This window comes from Saccopteryx bilineata, chromosome X, assembly GCF_036850765.1.
Source record: "Saccopteryx bilineata isolate mSacBil1 chromosome X, mSacBil1_pri_phased_curated, whole genome shotgun sequence".
NCBI classification, from domain to species: Eukaryota; Metazoa; Chordata; class Mammalia; order Chiroptera; family Emballonuridae; genus Saccopteryx; species Saccopteryx bilineata.
Genome location: NC_089502.1, coordinates 90596847 through 90622982, shown reverse-complemented (window position 1 = coordinate 90622982; position 26136 = coordinate 90596847). Strand labels below are relative to the sequence as shown.

General features: G+C 40.8%; 1 protein-coding gene across 6 annotated transcripts in view; it reads right to left on the bottom strand.

Moving 5' to 3' along the window:
* The window catches only part of USP9X (ubiquitin specific peptidase 9 X-linked), a 113888-nt gene extending 88652 nt beyond the window's left edge, over window positions 1–25236 (bottom strand). For 4 of the 6 annotated variants that reach the window (XM_066249800.1, XM_066249804.1, XM_066249803.1 and 1 more), the window contains exon 1: window positions 23978–24682. The gene's annotated coding sequence lies outside the window, so the exon portion shown is untranslated. Of the gene's footprint in view, window positions 1–22886; window positions 22947–23977; window positions 24683–25099 lie in introns of those variants that run through there. The other 2 variants (XM_066249802.1, XM_066249801.1) reach the window with 2 other exon arrangements.
* Window positions 25237–26136: the final 900 nt, after the last annotated feature.

The window sequence follows — 26136 nt, the reverse complement described above, 5'->3', positions numbered from 1 at the left end:
AATTGCTGTGTCTAACCCACCAAAACTGCTTTATGCCAGTTGGTCTAAAGGCCTATGGATGATCTGAAGATTAACTCCAATAATAAAATTACATTCAAAGCTCTATGAACAGGTACATCTGGTGAGGGGAGAAGGGCTGATCCATAGATCAATGCTCTACTGACAAATCAAACGCCTGCTTCTTGCTGTTCATTCTTAGCACAGGACACGACTGGTTGCCACTATCCCACCCGCCCTTTTTGAACCTCTGAACTTCCTTAGCTTATACAATCCTGGACATCAGGTTTCCTTTCCTTTCTACTTCTTTTTAAATCAGGGAGGGTAGCAGGTAGTAATGTTGTTAGTAAAAAGTAGTTTTGAACACTGGAACAGAGGTGAAAACATCCATTACACAGCTGACACTGCCAGTTTAGAATTGAAGAAAAATTTAGGGGTCTTGAACACAGGGTGGAAGTAGATGGATTCATTATCATCACCTGAGAGTCCCCAATAAACACAACCTCAATCCCATACCATCTCATTCTGAGAGTGGGGTGTGTGGCTGCAGCAAGGGCTGTTCACAACATTGGAGGTTGAGAAGTAGCATAATATATTCCCAAGTGCACGGCAAGTCCAGGAGGGAGGACAAATCCTGAGGCACACCAAAATTAAAATGGTATTTTTAAAGTAAATCTTTACGGTTTACATAGAATTTGTGATGTTGTCCTATAATATGAAAACCAATGCTTAAGTGATTTGACCAAAGCACAGGTAGAAAGTTTAGAAATCTAGAATTAATTCTATCACTGTGTCCACTAAACCAGTACTATCCCTCTTTAAAAAGTCTTTCCAGAAAGCAACCCAAGAAAAAATGAATGGATAAACAAAACGTGGTATATACAAACAATGGAACATTATTTAGCATTAAAAATGAAGGAAATTCTGACACATACTACAACATAGGAAGGACATTATGCCAAGTAAAATAAGCCAGTCACAAAGGGACAAATATTCTATGATTCCACATACATGAGTTACCTATACTTAGAGACAAAGTAGAAATATAGTTATCAAGGGTTGAGGGAAGTGGAAAATGGGGAATTACTGTTTAAGGGCTATATTGTTTCAGTTGGAGAAGACGAAAAGGTTCTGGAGATGACTGGTAGTGATGGTTGCACAAGGTGAAGGTACTTAATAATGCTGAACTGTATGTACACTTTGTTGTTTTATTTATGCCCAACATCTGTCCATTTATTTATTTATTTATTTATTTTATTTTTTTGTATTTTTCTGAAGCTGGAAACGGGGAGAGACAGTCAGACAGACTCCCGCATGCGCCTGACCGGGATCTACCCGGCACGCCCACCAGGGGCAATGCTCTGCCCCTCCGGGGTGTCGCTCTGCCGCGACCAGAGCCACTCTAGCGCCTGGGGCAGAGGCCAAGGAGCCATCCCCAGCGCCCGGGCCATCTTTGCTCCAATGGAGCCTTGGCTGCGGGAGGGGAAGAGAGAGACAGAGAGGAAGGAGGGGAGGGGGTGGAGAAACAAATGGGCGCCTCTCCCATGTGCCCTGGCCAGGAATCGAACCCAGGTCCCCCGCACGCCAGGCCGACGCTCTACCGCTGAGCCCTGGCCAGGGCCACATCTGTCCATTTATATGGAATAATCAATAATCCTCCACCTACAGGTGAATCTAAAGTCGGGGGAAATTTTTCCTACATAAAATCATACTGTGGATAACTTAGGGATTAACCCTTGAAACAAAATAAGGTAAATAGAAAAGGAAGCAGTATGTAACCCCTCCCTCCTCCAAAAAATACCTTTCTCTCAGACCACAGAACTAAGTCATTTTCTATTCCATCAGCAAAGCCTCAAGTTTCTTGCCATTCCTCTCTTACACTGTCTCACCTGAATGTCTTGTTTTCTCCATTTCTTCTACCTGTGTCAAGGTCTCTACATTTCTAGAGATCCAGTACCTCCACACAAGTGCATCAGGTCTCAGCACAGCACATTGTGCTCTGGTCTGCTATTTTTAACAGCCACCTCTATATTACCACATAAGAATTGAATACCTTTACCTCCATGTGCAAGGTTGAGTTTAAAGAAGTTGATATGGCGGTAGAGCGTCGGCCTAACGTGCGGAGGGCCGGGGTTCGATTCCCGGCCAGGGCATACAGGAGAAGCGCCCATTTGCTTCTCCACCCCTCCACCGCGCTTTCCTCTCTGTCTCTCTCTTCCCCTCCCGCAGCCAAGGCTCCATTGGAGCAAAGATGGCCAGGGCGCTGGGGATGGCTCTGTGGCCTCTGCCTCAGGCGCTAGAGTGGCTCTGGTCGCAACATGGCGACGCCCAGGATGGGCAGAGCATCACCCCCTGGTGGCCAGAGCGTCGCCCCATGGTGGGCGTGCCGGGTGGATCCCGGTCGGGCGCATGCGGGAGTCTGTCTGACTGTCTCTCCCTGTTTCCAGCTTCAGAAAAAAGGAAAAAAAAAAAAAAGTTGATATGAATCAAAAATAATTTTTGGACTCAAACATAACTCTTTTTCAAAGTAAAGACCATTCTCACAAAATTTCTAGGTATTTAAAACTGAGATAATGCTACCTACAGAAATGTCATGAGAATTATTTTAATGAAGGTGTTTTGCAAATACCAAGGACATGGTAATTTTTTTTTTAAAGAGACAGGAAGTGCATCAACTCATGGTCGTGTTACTTTTAGTTTTCATTGATTGCTTCTCAGGCATGCCTTGAATAGGGGGACGGGACAAAAAAAGTCAAGGCAGCGACCTTGGGGTTTCAAACCTGGGACCTCAATGTCCTAGGTCAATGCTCTATCCACTGGTCACGCAGTAAACTTTTTTAAGATGCTACAACTAAGTTATCCAAGGAATAATATTGCTACCTTTCTTTTTCTTTCTTTTTTTTTTTTTTTTTTTTGTATTTTTCTGAAGCTGGAAACGGGGAGAGACAGTCAGACAGACTCCCGCATGCGCCCGACCGGGATCCACCCGGCACGCCCACCAGGGGCAACGCTCTGCCCACCAGGGGGCGATGCTCTGCCCCTCCGGGGCGTCGCTCTGCCGCGACCAGAGCCACTCCAGCGCCTGGGGCAGAGGCCAAGGAGCCATCCCCAGCGCCCGGGCCATCTTTGCTCCAATGGAGCCTCGCTGCGGGAGGGGAAGAGAGAGACAGAGAGGAAGAAGGGGGGGGGTGGAGAATCAAATGGGCGCTTCTCCTATGTGCCCTGGCCGGGAATCGAACCCTGGTCCCCCGCACGCCAGGCCGACGCTCTACCACTGAGCCAACCGGCCAGGGCCGCTACCTTTCTTAATAAATCCCATTAACCCAAGTGGAGGAAACACATTGGAATTACATTGCTTTAACCTGACTTAAAGAAGTACTCTAAAGACTAACAGAAGAGCATGTTTTCCAAGTCATAGAGATTTAGGCACACCTAGCAGAGCTAGAACTTTCTGCTAAGTCAAAGCATCAGTATACTACAAAGGACTAAAGAAACTCGGTAATTACTCAAACCAGTGATTTTCAACCTTTGTTTCTCACGCACTCATAAACTAATTACTAAAGAGAAAAGGGGCCCTGACCTCTTCTACTTTAGTAACTAATTTATTTGTGCCATTAGATGAAAATGGTTGTATTTAGTCAGGGGCACTGACCTTAGTAATTAGTGTGTGTTTGTGCCATGAAAAAAAAAGGTTGAAAATCACTGCTCAAACCATAAACTATAACACAATTAACAACCACTTCCTATAGAAACACTCAAATTCAACAAATCACAATGTGACAATTTACTGTATGAAGTAGTTTTAAGTTTAAAACTAAAGTTTAAAGTTTTATTTTTAGAAAAACAACTACAAGGGTCACTGTTCTCCTCTCTACCCATCACTTACATTTTACCAGAATGCATCTTGGATTTTCTGCAATGCAAAATGTAACCAAAATGAAAATAACAGATTGCCTTTAGAGCACACAGTCTTTTTTCATATTCAAACTTAGGCATCTTGACATCCTCCAAGATGGGAAAAATATGACCTTTACCTGGATAAAGATTGGCATTATGTTCTTTTAAATAACCTAGTATTCCATAAGCAGCAAACCACATATTAGTTATAGAAGCTTTCAATGAGAGATCCTTAATACCAGAGAAACTCTAAGGACAAAGAACAATGCTCCTCTTTTCTACCCAGTCATTATTCTATTTCTGCTCAAACATCCCCTATATTCTAGTATCTCTCTCTCTCTCCACAGCACTGAAACCCTTAAAATCCCATTTATATAATATTAGTAACACTAAAAGAGTTCCTTCTATTAGTATATTTTTCTCTTTTGACCCAAGAAAGTTTAACCCTCTATGGGCACATGTAGCTTTCAAGTCACATACTAACATATGGATATTTTATTAATTTTTAAAACTTTCTACCACAAGGTGGCGCACAAATCATGTTATATAATGTCTTCTTAGTAACCAAAAACATTCTTGGTTGCAATTATCAACTCTAACCTGCAATATCAAAGTAAATGCTTTTCCAAGTTGTCTGCAGACACAGAGGCTGTAAGAACCATCTTTTCTATTTTGTGTTTGATAAACAAGAAAAAGCCTATATAAAATATCTCTTGGTTTGTGTATCAATCTCTTATTGGCATTTCAACAATCATTTTGTTATTATTTTCACATGATATAGCTCTGCGACTTTCAAGTCACAATGAGCTACAATGGTAGGATTTGGTATATTTGCGATAACGTGTTTTCTTTGTTTTTTAGTTTTATGTATCAGAGGCCTGAAATTTGAATACAAATACATATAAAAATAGAAGAGCAGTAAGAAAAAGAAGCATTAGCAATAATAGATGTGAAGATTCTTTATTAGAATCTTGTCTTTTTTTTGAGAGGAGGGGAAGCAGAGACAGATTCCTACAGGCACCCTGACTGACCAGGATCCACCACTGGGCAAGCCACCTAGGGGGTGATACTCTGCCCATCTGGGGCCCTTGCCCTTGCTCCATTGTAACCCAAACCATATTTTAGCACCTGAGGCAGAGGCCATGGAGGCATCCTCAGCGCCCGGGCCCAATTTGCTCTAATCAAGCCATGGCTGCAGGAGAGGAGAAGAGAGAGAGAGAGAAGTGAAAGAGGTGGAGAAGCAGACTGTAGCTTCTCCTGTTTGCCCTGACCGGTAATCAAACCAGGGACATCCACACGCCAGGAAGATGCTCTACCACTAAGCAAACTGGCCAGGGCCTCTTTATTAGATTCTGACTCCAACGAAGATCATCCAATAAGTATTTACCTGATGACACATAAATATTACTCACAGCAAAGATAAATTTAGTGGTAAATCATTATCAGATGAGGAAAATTCAGAACCACATTGGCCAATTTTTTTTCACGTAAGAGGGGACACTGCAAAGAGCTGGTGTGCAAAGGAGTTCCAAAATTAAATGTTTGAAATGCAACATATATCTTTAACACCAAGCACAAACTGTTTTATGGAATTCCATACATAAGCTTTTATACACACAAGTGCAAGTGGTATAAGCTGTTGTTACTTCAAAGTTACAAAACATATTCATTAAAATAAAATTGTTGAAACTGCAGAATTCATTATTATTTTGTATTTATAAGTTGATATTTGCTGATTTCACATTACATAAATTTTTTATGGCCATGAAAAAAATTCTGCCCATAGAGGATTAAATCAAAACTCAAAGCTTAGCCATCCAAAAAATATGAGCTGAGCACATACAATGGGCCACATATTGTTTTAAATATAAGGGAATATACAGTGCACACAGTAGGCAAATCTCTCTGCTCTAATGGAATTAACATTACAGATTGAGGATAGAGAATAAGCAACAGCATGTCCAACACTCCCAACAAATTATTTTCTTTACCAGACATCAAAATGAGTTTCTTAGAAAATGATTTAACAGACCATCCCTAAACTCATCCATGGATATTATCTTAACGTGAATTTTACCTATTCTAGTTTTATGTACTAAAATTAAAGGGAAAATTACTCTTATTTTTTTCTTTCTTTCTAATGCCTTTCTGTGTCTGACATCCACAACCCTTGTTTTTCCCTTCTCAAAATACTTGACTCAGAAACGAGAGACGTAACTGTGAAATACAAGCTGTGCTTAGCCTTCACCAGACATTAGACCTCACTACTTTTGCTGATGACTACAAAATGAAAATTTTAATTACAACTATGTTAGACAAACTATGATTTTGTAATTAATCCACTAGCATGTAGAATACTTAAATTACATGTATTTAAAATCTTAACAGGAAATGTTATAAATAAATTGTCCCATCTTTATATTAATCCAATATGAAACATCTTTTTAAGTAGAAGCTTTATTTCTAAATAATCACCATTTTCAAGTATGAGAATACTTATTTTTAAGTACTTAGACCTTTTTGAACTTTAAATTTCTATTGCTATGACAGAATCAATATGCTTAAAGGCAAACTTTGTATGTACTGTTGTTTTGAAGAAAAAATATCCTATTCTACATGGTAGTTTTTCTACCACACAAGAAATGACACACACAGGGTTTTGCAGGTTTGGCCCACTTCCAGAGAAACTGACCAAACCCAAATACTGTATGAAGCAGAACACAATCTGTGCAATAGTTGGACTTCTAGGTTTTCTTTATCCCTTCTAAGGAAACACATTGAAATTTGAGTGGAAAATAATTATTGGGGGGGTAATCCTGACTCTATGTGCTGTAAAAATGAAATAACCTCATTTGCTAACATTGCTATCATATTTGTTTTAACTATTCACCAACTACTTATTTGTGACACATCTCACAATCAATTACATTCAGAAACCATAATCAATAACCACTCTAGTGAATAAGGCAAAACAGGTTTCAGTGTTTATACTATCCAAGAAATTTTTTCTTTTGTGGACTTCTTGGTTCTTTCCATTCAAAGTATTTCTGTGGTTCTACACGCAATTACAATGAGTGGTTTCCCTCCCACACCAAGCAATTCTCTTTTGACACCAGCTATATATCTACAATTCAACTGAATTCTGACTTTTATCTACTTGGGTGAAGATAGCATCAGACCCACAGGTTAAGGGCTCAGTCCCTTAAGACTGCTTTCTCCAACTTCAGACACCACTGACAGTCCAGGTTGTCACCTGTCCTTCCCTGACATGGGTCAGATTAATTTGTTAGAGTGGCTCAGACCTCAGAGAAACATTTACTTATTATATTACTGATTTATTATAAAAGGATGTAACTCAGCAACAGCCAGATACAAGACATGCATAGGACAAGGTATAAGGAAAGGGCAAGGAACTTCCATGCCCTCTCCAGGAGTGTCACGCTCCCCAAATCTCATATTTACCAACCCAGAAGCTAGCTGAACCCTGTCCTAGCCCCCAGCTATTGGACTTTCCAAGTCAAATGCCCTTTACCAGAACAAAAGACACCTTAGGAAATTCCAAGGATTTTAGAAGATCTGTGCCAGGAACGGAAAAACGGAAATGAACAAATATATACATACACACACACACACACACACACATACACACAGTATTTTTTATTATAAATCACAAATCACAGGCTCCTTTGCAATTTCATCTGAATTTATACATGACTTTAGAAAAGTTATAAACACATATATATATAAGGCATAATAGTAGGTGCTTTATTTGTATAACCTCATTTAATCACCAGGATACTTATTCCATATGGCTATCAGTACTATTTAACAGACATAAACAGAGGCTAAAAGACTAAGTAACCTGAGCTTGTCCAAGAAGGCAGTTAATACCATCTGTTAGACTCCAAAACTGCTGGCTCTTCCTTTATACCATGTATGTTCTCTATGGCTCCCGAGATATCAAGACTCTGAATTTGAAGGGGAAAAAATTAAGAGGAGGAAAAAACGGAAACAAGGATAAGACAATGTTCCTTCTCATAAAAGCATGGTTACTATCAAGCCTGAGCTCATCCTTTCAATTATATGTTTTATCATTTTGTATTATAAATGATCAACTATAAGAGTCTTCCTTTTATTTGGTGCAGATTTCACATTTCTATCGTCTTTTGTTGCTTTCCTGTGACTGGTCAAAAGTGCACCATGACTTTACGGACACACTGTACATCTCTAATGGTATGTAAGTCCCTCTAACACCTAACTCCAGCCTCAACTTACAACACCTGACCCAAAGCTTGCTGTAACTCCAGTTTATTTTGCCTCCTTGTTCCTTCAAAATGTACTCCCCTCATGTTGCCTCTGGGGCCTTTGCACAAGCAGTCTATTTCACCCATACTAATTCAATCAGCCCCCAACTCTCCTGACAGAACTCATCATGTACAGCAAGTCCTTGATTAACCTCCGCATGGTTCCTTATAATGTTGATGAGACAGTGAAGGAACTTTATTCTTGTTTCTATTAATTAGCCTATGGTAAAGTTGGGTTTAGTTATACATCAATTAACTTAAAGTCACAGAATTTACCAAAGACAGTAACTGAGGACTTACTATACACAGTCTGTAATTTCTTTCATAGCATCTGTGCGATCTCTCTCCCCTACCAAGATAAAAGCTCCACAAAGAAGCTACATGAACTTCGTTCATCACTGAATCCCAAGGATTCAATGGCACACAACAGGTAGATGATCAAAACTAAAATAGGGGGTTGGAGTGCATAGTAAAAGCGACAACAAAATCAACCCCCTTCTCATCTCCATCAATTCCTCTTTTATACTGTGTTCAATGTTATCTTTTCCACTCCAACTCCTACCAACTCTAGACTAGATTCCAATTTTAATAGCATCTTGGCTGGTCTCCACACTACCAATCTATTCAGTCTATTAATGCCAAACTAATCTTCCAACACTTTCAGTATCTGAAACAGTTAATGGCTTCCTACTCTTTTTATATAAAATTATTCAAAGTCATTCACAATCAGCTCTAACTTATTTTTCCAATGTTGTCCCTCATTCCCCAATTTCAATACCATCATAGCCAGGTTAACATACTTCAAATTTTTAAGAAAAATTTATTTAAAATTCCTTATTAAGAGTGATTATAACCTGACCAGGCGGTGGCACAATGGATAGAGCATCGGCCTGGGACGCGGAGGACTCAGGTTCAAAACCCTGAGGTGGCCAGCTAGAACACAGGCTCACCGACATGATACCATGGTTGCTGGCTTGAGCAAAGGGTCAATAGCTCAACTATAGGCCCCCCCCCCAAAAGGCATATATGTGAAAACAATCAATGAACAACTAAGATGCTACAGCTATGAGTTGATGCTTCTCATCTCTCTCCCTTACTGTTTGTTTGTCCATATATATATATATTAAATTGGACTAAGATATATTAACATATCTAGGATGAAATGCTGTCTGGGATTTGCTTCAAAACAGGGCATACATAAAAAAGAATAGCCATGAAATAAAGCTGGTCAATGGGAGGTTTTTATTATCTACACCTGTATGTTTGATTTCCCCTTAATAAAAAATTTGGAAAAGGGGGAAAATAAGTTAGATGAGGATAGAGAATATCTACAAAAAGTTCTCAGAAGAACAACATTTGAGTTCTTTTTTTTTTTTTTTTTACAGGGACAGAGTGTGTGTCAGAGGATAGAAAAAATGGAGAGAGATAAGCATCAACCATCAGTTTTTCAATGCGACACCTTAGTTGTTCATTGATTGATTGCTTTCTCATATGCGCCTTGACCTCGGGCCTTCGGCAGACCGAGCAACCCCTTGCTCGAGCCAGCGACCTTGGGTCCAAGCTGGTGAGCTTTTTACTCAAGCCAGATGAGCCCGTGCTCAAGCTGGCGACCTCGGGGTCTCGAACCTGGGTCCTCTGCATCCCAGTCCGACGCTCTATCCACTACGCCACCACCCAGGCAGGCTTGAGTTCTACCTTAAAGGATAAGGATGAATAGTAGCTCATGTAATTATATAGGGATAAAAGAGAAAAGGGATAAACAGAATAGCCTTAATGCAGTCATAATTCAAGATCAGAACAGCACCAATCACCTCAAGTACTATTATTGAATGAGGCATGCATAACTTTATCCTTTCTCTAACATTAGGTGTTAAAATTTCAACTAAGAACATTTGGTCTATTCAAAAACTCACTGATAATTAAAACATATGTAATCTTATCAAAACAAATCAGATATCCTTAAAGGTATTTCAAGGGTTATCTATATCCTTGTTAATTCCTTAAATAATGCTTATATGGGTGAAATCTAGTTAAATAATTAAAGGCAGAGTGGAAAAAATACCTATGAAAAAATATAACTTGTTCCCATTCACCCCTATCTCCCCAACCCATCTCTGGAAATCACCAATCTGTTCCCTGTGTTTATGAGCAACTTTAAGATTCCACCTATAGGGAAGATCATATTGTTATTTGTCTTTCTCTAACTTACTTCACTTAGAATAATGTCCTTGAGGCCCATACATGTTGTCATAAATGGCAAGATTTCATTCTTTCTAACAATATTTACACATACACACACATGCAAACACACCGTAATTTCTTTAGCCATTCATCCACTGATGGACACTTTTTTTTTTTGACAGAGAGAGAGTCATAGAGAGGGACAGATAGGGACAGATAAAGACAGACAGTAAGGGAGAGAGATGAGAAGCATCAATTCTGCATTGTGGCACCTTAGTTGTTCACTGATTGCTTTCTCATATGTGCCTTGACTGGGGGGCTATAGCAGAGCAAGTGACCCCTTGCTCAAGCCAGTAACCTTGGGCTTCAAGCCAGCAACCTTGGGCTTCAAGCCAGCAACCTTGGGCTTCAAGCCAGCGACCTTTGGGCTCAAGCCAGCAACCATGTAGTGACTGACGTCTATGATCCCACACTCAAGCCAGCAAACCCATACTCAAGCTGGTAAGCCTGTGCGCAAGCTGAGGGGATCTCGGGGTTTCAGACCTGGGTCCTCTGTATCCCAGTCTGACACTCTACCACTGTGCCACCGCCTGGTCAGGCCATTCACTGATGGACACTTTAGCCATTCACATCTTCGCTACTATAAATAGTACTGCAATGAACATGGGGCTGTATCGATCTTTGAGTTAGTGTTTTCATTTTCTTCAGATAAATCTCAGAAAGCAGAATGGCTGGATCATATGGTAGTTCTACCTTTAATTTTTTAAGAAATCTCCAAATTGTTTTTCATAGTGGCTGAACAATTCTACATTTCTACCAACAGTGCAAGAGGGTTTCTTTTTCTGTACATCCTTTCCAACACTTATTTCTTGTCTTCCTTGTTTACATCTGAAGGCCGTATTTTAGTTGAAAGTATTGAATCTCTCAAGAGCAAAAATCTTTGAAAACATATTGTAAAGCCAAACATGTATATTTTTTAAATTAACAGGATGTTTAATCCCTTTTGTCACCAACAGAGTAAATAAGTTCATCTAAAAAATCTCTTTATTTCAAAGAATTCAACTAGTGATTTTGAGCTACAAGACAAAGCTGTCTCCTGGTCAAGCTTCAAATTTTATAGGTAAACAAGAATTAAGTAACAGAACGACCAATAAACATATAAAAAGATTCTAAACATCATTAGACACAGGCAAATAAATATTAAAAAACAATTAGATATTCCTAAATCTCCATCAAAATCGCTGAAATTAAAAGGACTGACACTTCTCTGAACATATGTACCCTGATTTATCAATGCCACCCCATTAAAATTAATAATATAATCTACCTTATAAAGAAATTAATTAGAGAAAAAAAAAAGGACTGACACTATTAACTGTTGATAAGAGCAACATGAACTACAGTGCTGGTGGGAAATATGGTTGGCAGTATCTACCAAAACTAAACACACATATATCCTTATAACCCACCAAAAAAACATGTACTAAGATAATCACAGCAACACTATAATTTGTGGAAACAGGTCAACAATCTGAATGTTCACCAACAATAGAATGGATAAATAAATCATGGCATATTTCATACAATGACTACACAGTAAAGAAAGAAATTAATCACATTAGGTAAAAGAAGTGAGACTGAAAGGTACACACTGCATTATTTCATTTATATATTCAAACAGAGGCACAACTAACTCATTGAAAGGTAAAGGTCAGAATACTGTGGGGGGCTTTTGGGGGGAGGCATAAGGGAGCCTTCTGGGGATGCTAAAAACTTTTAGTATGTTGATTTAAATGGTAGTTATACAGATGTATAATTTGTAAAATTATATCAAACTACACATTTAAAATTTGCACACTTGCTGTATGCAAGTTACATTAATTAAAAAGTAAATATTTATAGTAGGTAAGCCACTCAAAAGATAATACAAACTTTTCTTGGGAGTCTATGGTACTGGTTCTTAAAGTGTGGTTTATTAAGACCCTTTCAGGAGATCTGAGAGATTAAAATGTTTTCATAAGACATTATTTGACAATTTCATTGTCATTCTCCCTCAAGTATACAGTGGATTTCTTCCAAAGGCTACGTGATATTATTATATGACTACAGAGTGAAGGCAAAAGCAGATAGAGGATCCAGCTGTCTATTAAGCTAGATACGAGGTGGTACAGTGGAGCGTTGACCTAGGATGCTGAAGTCCCAGGTTGGAAACCCCAAGGTCGCAGACCAGAGCACAGGCTCACCAGCTCCAGTGCAGAGTCACCAGCTTGAGCATGGGATCATCAAAATGATCCCACTGTTGCTGCCTCGGCTGTAGCTCCCACCCCACCCCCAGTCAAGGCACATATGAGAAGCAGTCAATGAACACCTAAAATGACTCAACTACAGGTTGATGCTTCTCTTTTCTCTCCCTTTCTGTCTTTCACTAATTTTTGTTTTGGGGAAAGTTATTTTTCATAAAAGTATTATTTATATTAACATGCAATAAGTTTTATTATCTTTGACTGCATATAACATAATATTTAAAAATTTTTCCTCATTGTTGATTTGCAAGTGAAAGAAAAAGAGAGAAAGGAGAGAGACATACAGAAGCATCAACTTGTTCCACTTACTTGTTCGTCTAGGTGTTCACTCATTTTATTGGCCATCTCAGATGTGCCCTGTGGGGATCCTAACCAGTGATGACAGCACATGGGGATGACGCTCTATCCACTGATCAACCCAACCAGGGCACATAAATGTTTTAATTTCTAATATAGTAAATATCTTGTGGTATGACCCAATAGAAATAAAAAGCTCTTTGGGGTCCTCAGTAAGTATTAAAGGGGTCCTGAGACCAGTAAGTTTGAGAATAACTAGCCAAATGATATACAATAAAAATAAGCTTGAGAATTTTTCCATGATTCTCATTTCACTGACATAATTCTTCCCATAATGCACTCAGGACAACTGAAGTAATCCTCCAGCAGGAGCAATTTGAGACAGCTAACAATTATATAGATGGCTCAGATAATGACATCCACTATCAGACAAGGAATACACCTGCAGGCGCTACATTAGGTTCCTTCTTCAACCCTTCAGTTTGGACCCACAATCCCTCTCAAGCTCCAAGTCAAGAACTCAAAAATTTTGGATAATTGATTAAAATATATATCTAAAAAGGACAGAGTAAACAGACACAGTAGTGTGAAATGAAACTCCAGAACTGGCCTGACCTGTGGTGGTGCAGTGGATAAAGCGTTGACCTGGAAATGCTGAGGTCGCCGGTTTGAAACCCTGGGCTTGCCTGGTCAAGGCACATATGGGAGTTGATGCTTCCAGCTCCTCCCCTCTGTCTTTCTCTCTCTTTGTCTCTCTATCTCCCTCTATCTCTCCTCTCTAAAATGAATAAAAAAAAAAAAAAAATTTAAAAAAAAAAAAAAAAAAAAAGAAAGAAACTCCAGAACTGAAAAAGTTTTCTACAAAAGTTAGCTAATGCTTTACATCTCATTGAAGCAGGAATGGCAAAGTTAGAGGAGCAAGATTCTGATATAAAGAGGTTCACCAAAGTTTTCCATACAGTTACCAAAGACCTGAGATGCTACAAGACCATTTATAATGAAAAGAAAAGCTATGCCTGAGCTGTGGTGGCACACTGGATGGGGCACTGACCCTTGATGTGCTTGGGGTCATGGTTTAGAAACGCTGGGGCCTGCCTGGACAAGGCACATACGAGAAGCAACTTCTATGAGTTGATGCTTTCCGCTCCTCCCCACCCTTCTCTCTCTCTCTAAAAACAATAAATAAAATCTTTAAAAAATAAATAAAATCTTAAAAAAAAAAGAAAGATCTGTACAAATCTCCCTTGATGCCTACCTTTAAGAAACTGACTCCAGCAGTAGAATCAAACCCTTACTCTGTCCCATTCTCTCCAACTGGTCCATCATCTTCTGCATTATCCAAGATTGTTTAAGCTTGTATTTGAAGAAATTTAAGTATTTATATGCACAGAAAGGTAAAAATAAATACTATGTTAAGATAAACATGTTTAAGTTGTACGTAATAGGAAAATGCACTCGTTCCAACTTACATACAAATTCAACTTAAGAACAAACCTACAGAACCTATCTCTTTCATAACCCAGGGACTGCCTGTATATACATACTAATTAAATATGAGTAAATGAGATTTTCTGTCTTCATTTCCACAAGTCTAGGCAAATGCCATATATAGGCAGTGCCTTCCTTTCATAATGTATTCCTACAAATGTTTCAGAAGTCATACACTTCAAAGCCAAACAAAGTAACACATTTCTTGGGGTTTTTCCAATTTTCAAGTCAGAGTACAGGAGTATTATAAAACCCCTAATCACACCTCATCTCTCATATATGTTTTATTCATTTCCCATACTTAATTTTGTTTTATTCTAATTATTTCATTTACAACCCTACAAAGTCAGCAACATAACCAATGAGTACAACCTAACCAAGTAAGGTTAAAGATTTATATCCTTAATCAGTTCCCTATCTCAAGGATACCTTGCATAAGACCTCCAGCTGATGCATTTTTTTGTTTTCCATTCACTTTTATAAAAGAGTAAAATACAACTGAACTTGCAAATTAACACACAAGACCCTGTTGTACAAATACAGCAAAGGAGCTGAAACAGAACTGTTCTCAGGCAGGCAATACCACCCTGCAATATAAAGTATAGAAGTATCTTTCATCAGCTAACAGAAGTCTGAAACTGACTTTATATTGGAGATTCAGGGTCGTTAACCTACGTTGTATTAAAGTGGAGACTACACAAAAAGTCAAATATATCATAGCTGAAGACTAGGCTAACATTTTTAAATGGGAAAAGGTATAGAAATAGGAAACAGAGCTCATTACAAAGTTCCTGTAAGAGGATCCTTACTCTTCATACAGACAAATGTAATCCAGTTATCTCATTTCCCAGTTCACAGTACATAAGAAAGGGAGATAACTAAAGCTCCAAAAACAGTCAAAATAGCCATTACTGAAAAAATGAGATGGCTTAAAAATAAAAAAAAAACCTCAAAAACATTGATTCAAAGAAGCCTAGAGCCCTTTAGTTTATGTGAACAATCCTGTAAACTCAATAGCCACTGAAGAGGAAAAGCAACAGATGCAAAAAATGAAACAGGCCAAAGACTAAATTGTGTTCATGTTGTTACTGGCACTAGCAAAAGAAAACCTGAGAAGTCCCTAAAAAAGAATATCTTAGAGGCCCTGGCCGGTTGGCTCAGTGGTAGAGCGTCGGCCTGGCGTGCAGAAGTCCCAGGTTTGATTCCTGGCCAGGGCACACAGGAGAAGCGCCCATCTGCTTCTCCACCCCTCCCCCTCTCCTTCCTCTCTTTCTCTCTCTCTTCCCCTCCTGCAGCCGAGGCTCCATTGGAGCAAAGATGGCCTGGGCGCTGGGGATGGCTCCTTGGCCTCTGCCCCAGGCGCTAGAGTCCCTTCGAGGCCCCGGAGGGGCAGAGCATCGCCCCCTGGTGGGCGTGCTGGGTGGATCCCGGTCGGGGGCATGCGAGAGTCTGTCTGTCTGTCCCCGTTTCTAGCTTCAGAAAAAATACAAAAAAAAAAAAAGAAAAAAGAAAAAATAATATTTTAGAAAGTTACAGAAATGTGAAAGCATAGGGAGTGTAAGGAGAATTGGGACTTGAGTAAATAAGAGGTTTTGGAGGAAAGAAGAGGACAAAAACAGTGGGAAATTAAGTTGAAAAATTTTATTGGCCCTGGCCGGTTGGCTCAGCGGTAGAGTGTCTGCCTAGTGTGCGGAGGACCCGGTTCGATTCCCGGCCAGGGCACACAGGAGAAGCGCCCATTTGCTTCTCCACCCCTCCACCGCGCTTTCCTCTCTCTCTCTCTCTTCCCCTCCCGCAGCGAGGCTCCATTGGAGCAAAGATGGCCCGGGCGCTGGGGATGGCTCTGTGGCCTCTGCACCAGGCGCTAGAGTGGCTCTGGTCGCAACATGGTGACGCCCAGAATGGGCAGAGCATCACCCCCTGGTGGGTGTGCCGGGTGGATCCCGGTCGGGCGCATGCGGGAGTCTGACTGTCTCTCCCTGTTTCCAGCTTCAGAAAAATGGAAAAAAAGAAAAAAAAAAAGAAAAATTTTATTAAAATCAACTTCATGATGAAGAGTTTTGAGCAATATTCACAAAAGCACTTTCTTAGAAAAAAGCTGGGAAGGACAAGGGACATGAAAACAGTGCCTTCTACAAGGCGTGGAGAACTCGCAGCGCATAGAGCTAATAGCAAAAAGCACCCAAACTTTTTAACAGAATATATTGATTGACTAATCAGATGAAAATTATAAAGAGAAGATATATAACTTTAGAAAGCTTTCCATCAAATAAACTGGTTTAAGTATTTAAAAGTAAGCTTTAGTGTGTTCTGAAAATTTTATTTCTACAGAATATGAAATATGCCTGACCTGTGGTGGCGCAGTGGATAAAGCGTCGACCTGGAAATGCTGAGGTCGCCGGTTCGAAACCCTGGGCTTGCCTGGTCAAGGCACATATGGGAGTTGATGCTTCCTGCTCCTCCCCCACTTCTCTCTCTCTGTCTCTCCTCTCTGTCTCTCCCTCTCCTCTCTAAAATGAATAAAAAATAAATAAATTAAAAAAAAACAAACAAACAAAAAAAAAAGAATATGAAATATAAGTATTTTGATGATGCATCTTTCCAATGTAGCTGTAACATTAATATCAAATACCACCACCCTGCCTTCAATACAGTGCTCTTTGTCTCAGACTCTGGCTCTAAAGAGTTTGTGAACATTGATTTTTAAAATGACTCTAATATGTATGTATGTATGTATGTATGTATTTATGTATGTGTTAAGACAGGAAGTTTCGTTTTGCTCACCTTGTACCCATTACCCCGGTATAAGACCTAGCACATGACAACATTTAACATATGATTGCTGAATTTAAAATAAAGTACAAACTAAAAAAGACAAGAAATATTAGACAAAGTGCTAAGACTGAAGAAAAGCAAAATATGCTGAAATTCATCTCTAAAGCCAGTAATTAAGAAAGGATAATTCCATACTTCAGAACTTGTTAAAAATGCAAATTCTTGAGCCCCATTCCACTGAATAAATCTCTGGAGGCAGGGCCTAGCAATCTGTTTTAACAAGCCACCCAGGTTTGATAACTATTGCTCTAAATCAGAGCTGGCAACCTATGGTCAGACCAAATTCAGCCACCCATTTTTGTACAGCCTACAAGCTGAAAATGTATTTTACACAGGAAGCTATTTAAATTCCGATGAGGCAGCCTGACCAGGCGGTGGCGCAGTGGATAGAGCTTCAGACTGGGATGCAGAGGACCCAGGTTCGAGACCCAGAGGTCGCCAGCTTGAGCACGGGTTCACCTGGTTTGAGCAAAAGCTCACCAGCTTGGACCCAAGGTCGCTGGCTCGAGCAAGGGGTTACTCAGTCTGCTGAAGGCCCACGGTCAAGGCACATATGAGAAAGCAATCAATGAACAACTAAGGTCTCCTAATGAAAAACTAATGATTGATGCTTCTCATCTCTCTCCATTCCTGTCTATCCCTCTCTCTGACTCTCTCTGTCCCTGTAAAAAAAAATAATAATAAAATAAAACGCATCTAAATCCCGATTAGGCAAACTATTGTTTTATTAGCCCCCCCAATTTTTTTATTAGATCCGAAGTGTAAATAACTGTACTGAATTATCATTGTATTTTAAATTTCATCAATAGAAAGCTTACCTAATGTCCTCAATGTTGTCTCTTAAGAGCACAAAGCCCAATATACATATTTATGACCCAGCACTTTACTGGATCTTTAAAGTTTGCTGATCCCTGCTCTAAACTCAAGAGGTGTTATCTTAAACAGAATAAAGACTCCCTTTAGTCTTCCTAAATTTTCTTCTGTTCCCACTACCCAGGCTTTGTAGCTGAGGATCGATGGGATCCAAAACTACCAAATCAAAATAATCCCAAGAAAAAAAATTCCTTTAATAATGGTTGGTCAATATGAGTCTCAAATGTTCAAAGTTTATATGACATATCAGTTACAGAAAAAATAAACTGAAAGGGGGTCGTAATATGATGACACATCAATTTTGTGCAAGCAGGTCTAGGTTATTGGAGTCAAATATTCCTCCAGATTCTGCTATTCAGGTTGTCAATTACAGTAAACAATATAATACTACATGCTCTATAATAAACAAAAAGACAGAATCCCTGACTTTATTATCCCTTTCCAGGGAGAGATTAAGTATAAATTTTATGAAGAGTGACTACAAAAGTAAGGGGGATCCAAAGAATTCACTAATTAATGTGACTTGTTACATACCGAAATAGCTTCATGAAGCAGCACCCTACCTTAGTCAAGCCACTTTACCTCTTTGAGCCACGTTGCTCATATGAAAACCAGAGTCTGACTAGATCTAAGACTTTCAAGGCTGCTCATCATAAATGAATTATTATATCACATTGACTCCAAGCAATAAAGAGAATTAGAAAATAAAGAGAGAGAGAAAGCATACCAAGAATACAATACGGTGAAGTGACTATTGATTCAACAAATAATTATTAACTGTCTATGTGCCAGGCACTTTCTGGGTGCTAGGGTTGTTACCAGTGGACTTAGTTTCTTTAGTCTGACCAAATGAATATCACCAACCTAAAAGAATTTGGAGAACAAAAATCAATCATCTAAACAAATAAATAAAACATTTAAAAACACCCAGTAGAGATAACTTACAAAACATCAATACAGGAAAGGAATGGCAGGAGGTGACTCCAGAATATGTAATTTCTAGCAAAAATTCTAAAAATTCATTTCTACTCTACATGACATTTGGGCTCACTGGAAAAGACTGGAGCCCAGAATGAAATTTTATTTAATTTATTTCAAGAAACTGAAAGGTAAAAGGAAAATTCCACTGGCTTATAACACAACTAGCTATAAGCCTAATAACTTAATTCAGCCTCCCATGAGACACAATGAAGAATGACAAAATTATAGATAGGACAACTTTAAAAATCTGCTAGTTCAATGCCATTGCCACTCATTTCATACAACGTAAGCTTCTAGACCAGCGGTTCTCAACCTGTGGGTCGCGACCCCTGAACGACCAAAACACAGGGGTCGCCTAAAGCCATCGGTTTCCTGTGGGTCACGACCCACAGGTTGAGAACCGCTGTTCTAGACAATAGTAATTTCTAGCCCAGTAAGTATTTGTTGAATGGATAAAAAGGAAACTAATGCCATAACAGGTATTAATGTTGGATCTGGAATCCTAACTATAAGATGGTGCTCAGTAAGAGATAATAAACAAATATATTTCATATGTGTGAATGTGCATAAAATTCTATGTGGAATCCCCGGATCTCTCCCAACTCATCAATCCAGTGTCTGAGCTTTTCCCTAGATGTTTGCGTCTGGAATTTTTGGCACTGTGACCGACAGAACTAACACAAGCAAAAATATTACTGCCTAATGGTATGACACAAATTCAGAGTCTTAGATCTCCCTTTCCCCTAAAATGAATTGCAAACCCCCGCAAAAAATACAAAAAAATCCTAACTGCATATCAAAATCAGTTTTTGAGGTTTTTTTAATGCTCTGTTCCCACCACAAACCTATTCAATTATGATCTCCAAAGAGCAAGACCTAGGCAAATACATTTTTCTAAAGTTCCACAAGTGATTCTGGTACAGTGTGGTATAAAAGTCGTTAGTGACTGAAAATACAATTGAAAACCCATTTGCTATGGAATACATGCAGTTATGTGTGAGCACTGAATCTCACAAAACAAGCACAGGTACATTTAAAGAATAAATTTAAGCAAGATATCTTAGTGTATTTTTTCATACCTTATTCCTTTAAACTATATTACATTGGCCATTATGTTGAATAGTAATAACTGGATGAAAAATTCAAATTCCAATTCAATAATAGGAGTTTCATTAAGACTTTTATCCTTGTGACAGACTTTATAGCATACAAAATACAAACTACAGTAATAATTAGTTTAAAAGAAAGGTCTTTGACAAATCGTGTGCCACATTAACAATGCTCATAGATTCAACATTAGCAGGCTTTCCCTCACCCCTCTCAATATAGAATTTAGCACAATGGACCAAGGTAATTAAGAGAAATAAAGGTAGTATTGCTATTTCATTCATTCCATAAAATTATCAACCAAAACTACAACAATGTAAATAAAGTCCTTAGTTTTAAAGTTTTTGTAAAATTTACATATATTGAACAAGGCTAAATAAAACTCATAATTCTCAAAGAACTAGTAAAATGTTCATATGATACTAAATGTTCACTTATGAGATGATTTAAATAAATTACTAGAATACAAATGCCTGGATTTTGCATCTTTTAAGAATATCAAATTACCTAACATTATTTTAATCTTAAACACATCCACCAACTAAACTATCAACCTGAATATATTTGGAGACACATGAAAAGAAAAGAACATACTTGCTACAGAGTTTTAGCATCTCCTTTGGCCAACCAAGATACTTCCCAAATTGCAGACTACTGTCAAATATTAAAAATTTTTAATCTAAAGTTACTCTGGTATATGAAACAGACCAAACCTTTTTTTAAAAATAGTAATCAGCATTGTTTCCACTAATGTGGCACAGTAGTCGAGGCACCACTGGTTGACCCTGGCAGATCTCAGTTCTCATCTGTATAATGGAGATACTACCTAAATAAGGTAATAAATGAAAAATGTTTGACATAGTGCTGGCACATAATTAATGCTCAATAAATGACAATTATGCTGATAACTAAAAGCAGTTGAGAGAAAAAAAATCTTATTTATCTACTTGAAAGTTCAATAAGAACATGCTCACAATATTAAGGCAGTGGTTTTCAAGTCTGACTGCATATGAGAAATCACCCACAGTGCTTTAAAAATATACCTTTGCCCAGACCCCCATCTGAGTACAATTCATCAGTATCTGGGAGTGGGATCCAGGCATTTGTGTATTTTTTTTTAACTCCTCCAAGTGATTCTATAATGTGCAGCGAGGGTTGAGATACAATGAATTAACCCTTTCCCAAATACTAACGTTAGAATCTGTTCAAGACATTTTAGCAATAAATACAATAGCTGAACTGAATGGAAACTAAAATCCTGTTTTTCAATTTTTTGGGGAAAAAATCAAGATTCAGAAAACATACCAGCAAAAGGGGGGGAAGTATAATGCAGGCTATCATAATGCAATATAGTGTTTGAGAATTAAAAAGTCAACTAGCTCAACAATCATTAATTAGATGTCCCCCCACCACTACCCAAAAGACTTACAAGAGAACTAATCCTTTACCACACACCCCTATATACTTCAAACAACTTTCTTTAACCTGATTTAAACAGATTGGTTTTTAATATTAAAATCTGAAACAAATATAAAAACTAGTTTTCAAATTGACCTTATGAAATAAAAATAAGATAAAATGCTTTCTTGTGTCCAGCTAATCAAGAACTAACCAATTCATTAAAAGTAAATTTATGAAAATATCTATTTTCAAAAATTGTCAGCAGTAATAATTCATCAAAGAAAAATTATCTGAGAAGCTACCCATGAAATCTCTCATCTTCTTGAGATGTCATAAAATTTCAAAATCCTGAAAGAAAAAAGATTCAAAGTAAATCCTATTTGAGCATTCCAGTGATAAAACAAGAGAACTAGGAACACCAAGAGATCCTATAATTTGGTGAAAATATAAAATCTGCCCTTCAAAGTTACTTTCCGAAGAATTTATCTCACATGTTCTGTTCTTGCTGTTATTTAACCATTCCAGAAATTTTCGCTCAGAAAAATACTAAGGTCAGTAAACAAAAAAACATTAATATGTTGAGAATTACAAGCTAAATGTTTGTGCAAAAAAACATTAAACAAGGAATAAGAAGAAAAAATTTAATTTCAATTTTCCACTAGAGAAATCAAAATATAATGTATCAGAAATATTTTAAGTTAACCCTTGAGTGCACCAATTTGAAATACTTCTGGTTTTCACTTTATCCAAACACTAGAACAATAAAGCTTAAACAGTTTAAAAATTTTAAGTACGAAAAATCACCAGTTTTAAAGTTGAGAAAACAAATATTGATGTATCTGTATACTTAATACACGAATCTTTTAAGAACTTGGAAGGCATTTACTAAAACCAAAATGGCAGCCCACTAAAATCAGTAGACCAGGGAGATGTGAATGAGAGTTCTAGTCTTTATAAAGTTCAAGTGTACAGATTAAGAAAGCCAAGGTAGTCATGGTTAACCATTCCTTATTAAAGAATTACTAAGAGTAGATAATGAGCTCCAAAAGCGGGTTAAGTACCTGCTGAAAAGTTTCCTAATCGAGGCACTCCAAATTTTTCCCTCATAGTGAAGATATACAATCGTTATGTAGGTTTAGGGGAGTTCAAGAGTTTCTAGGTGAAAGAATTCGACCACCGACTATTTCCCCCCCCCCAAATTAAGCATGAATATTTAACTTACATCTATAACTCGCTCAGTTAAATTCAAAGACAATCTGAAGAAATTACACACACCTGTAAACTGAACAGTGGAAAATGCAATTAACGTTTTAAGTACGGAACTTTCTAAAAATAATATACTTAATTTTAAATTGTATGGGGAAAATAAAAAATTCCAGGGTAAGTTCCAGTCGCCACAGAAATGCAAATATTACAAAACATGTATACACCTGCTTTGTAACTCTTTAATATTTCACAATGAATGAAAAATAAGCCATTTATCAATCCTGAAACCTCACATCACAAGATTCTGAAGGTTTATCACTAACGAACTAGCACATACTACTATTTTTGGCAGAAATGGTTAAAAATAGAAAGGTGGTGGGTCCCAAGCTAGCTTGATTTCTACATCAAAACATCTTTCGCGGCTTTGGCCCTCGTGAAGGTGGACGAAGGAGGTGGAGGAGGCCGATAACCCGGCTCCAGCTTGGGGCCGCGAAGAAGCTGCGGGTTATCGCGGCAGGGAGGGGGGTGGCGGACAAGTCGTCGGGCCTGATAGCCAGGCGTAGCCGAGGCCTAGCTCTACTGCTCCAAATCACTCCACCTCAGTAATGGCGTTTGGTGTCAAGTGGAACAAGAATGGGGAGGAGAGCGGCCGCCAGTCCGCCGAACAGCAAGCCCCGGGACCGAGGGCTAGCCCCCGGCGCTGACCCGGCCCGCGGATGCGAATGCGGAGGCTGCCCGCAGGGCCGGGGGACTGCAACCTCCTACTCGGCCCCAGACAAGACGGGGAGGGGGAGGCGGGGAGGAGGGGAAGAGGAAAGGAGTTGGAGAGGGAGGAGGAACGGAGCCGTCAGCCATTTTCCCTTACAGTCCAAAACACAACTGACACGCTCCGGGGACGCCGATTCGGCGGAGAACCCGGCCTCGCGTCCCCGCCGCAAGCGTCCGCCCAGCCCCGAACCCAGGCTGTGGGGGGAGGGAGCGGGGTAGCCCCCGCGCTGACTGGCGGCCCCGGGGTAGGAACCGCACACACACACACACACCCCCCTCACCCTCCTCCCCTCAGCCAAGTCCAGCTGTTGGCCCCGGAGAAGCACGTCGGCTACTCACCGCACAACACAGGCTTCTCTTCAGAAGCAGGGCACGCGGAGGCGGCAGCAACACTCAGTCCCGGGACAAGGCCGACCCGGGTGCATCCCAGGCTGGGGGGAGGGAGGGGGACGAGCGACAAAGTGTGTCGAGAGGCTGCGGCGAGCGTAAGGAGCAGCGGAATTCACTGCTCGCAGCGCTCGCCCTGCAACGGCAGTGGCCGCTGCCTCCTCCTCCTCAGCCTGCGGCGGCCTCCTTCCTTCCCCCTTTCTCCCCTCAAGCTGGGGCTCTCGCTGAGCTCAAGACGGGCTCCGGGCGGTGCGTTTCTCCTGCGTCACCTCCTTCTGCTCCTCCTCCCGCAGTGGGGCTTCACCGTCCCCTACTCTCCGGGCTGCAGCTTGTCGCTTGTTCCCGACACCGACCCGAGCACCGGGCGCTAAGGCGCCTCCTCCCGCGAGGCCTCTGAACTGAGCGAGGCGGGGAGGGGCTCGGAGCGGCAGAGGCCCCGACGGGCCGGGGGCAGGGAGCTGCAGCTCCAGTGGCGGCGGAGACAACCTCCCGCAGCCGCGAATGCCTGTCCTCGTCAATATGGCGGACCCAGCAAACCAAAAGAAAAAAAAAAAAAAAGAAACCGCTCGGCCAGTGGCGACGGCTGTAGCGGCGGCAGGGGCAGCAGCAGCGACGGCAAAGCAGCAGCACCGCGGCGCAGACTCCCACTAGCTCCAGAGCCGCCCAAAGCCCGAAGGTCCCCGCCCCCGTCAAGCCCCGCCCCTCACAGGGTACGCCTCTCAGCCCTCCTCCCAACCCCCCGTCTCGATCAGCTGTTCCTTCGACTCTCCCAGCTCCCTTCGCTCCTCCTCCACTAGGGGCTGACGAGCCTGGGAGAGTGGCGCGTACCGCACTGGGAACCGGGCCTGGCGAGACGCTAGGAACCCGGAAAGCTGGGGTGGGGGATGGGAAGACAATGCGGTAAAGATTGTTCGCTCAGCACACAGTACCGTTTTGTTCCGCCCCGCCCCTCCAGGGTCGCGCTAAAATCAGCACAGGGATCCAAAGGCCTCAGCTTGGGAGCGGTGTGAGGGCAGAGGTGGCACGAGGACGAGCGGGAGTGGGGGAAGGGAGGCCCGTAAGGATCTAACATACCAAGCCGAAAGAGCTAGGAGATCGGGACTGGCAGGGTGTGTGGCCAGGACAGAGTTAATCGCGCGAGCCGCAACAGCGTCGCTCAGAGTTTGACTTGGGCCGCTTGTTTTTGTTCCATTGTGAACCGTGGCCCCACCAACTAATGCCCGGATGATGACGTCACCGCTACCCCCAGTTCCGGGATTGTGGGGGGAGGGGTAACGGAAAGAGTATATCTTGAGGCCAAGCGCAAGGCGATCTCAGCCGTAATGCCTGGGGGTCCCAGCAGTGCAGTTGGCCTGCGTCACCGGGCGGGTTAGCCGGCCAGGCCGAGTTGGGTACGCTGAAAGGCGGCATCGGTGCGAGGTCCTGAGGGCCTGGACACCTGCTCCATACCGATAGGAGAAAGGTGTGGCTATCTCCTAAGGCTGGATGGTCTTCCCCTCCACCCCATGAAGCAGGTGCTCTGTGAAACTCATTCACTCGATCTTGCAGTATCACTACCTGGAAGCACTTAGGCTTTCTCACAGCCAGACTGACCACCCTTTAACCATAGTAGCCCTCAGAATAGCAAAAGAAAATTTATATAGTGCTACCGACGGCATAGCACCAAGTAGTACTAAATGGAGCAAGATGAGTCTCTTGCCAAATCATCAGCACAATTCAGTGTTAGAACTCGGAAGGGCCTTTTGAATCCATGATATACACTATGTCATGGACTATTTTCTACGTAAATATTCCAAAGTGACAGTTTATCAGGTTAATCTCAAATAAATGGAGTGCTTGGAACAAGTCTACACAGACTACCTTGGATGTCCTAATGAAGAATGCAGTTCCTAGTTCACCACAGCTTTCCTTTGATTAAAAATGCTATAGAAGCCCTGGCCGGTTGGCTCAGCGGTAGAGCGTCGGCCTAGCGTGCGGAGGACCCGGTTCGATTCCTGGCCAGGGCACACAGGAGAAGCGCCCATCTGCTTCTCCACCCCTCCCCCTCTCCTTCCTCTCTGTCTCTCTCTTCCCCTCCCGCAGCCAAGGCTCCATTGGAGCAAAGATGGCCC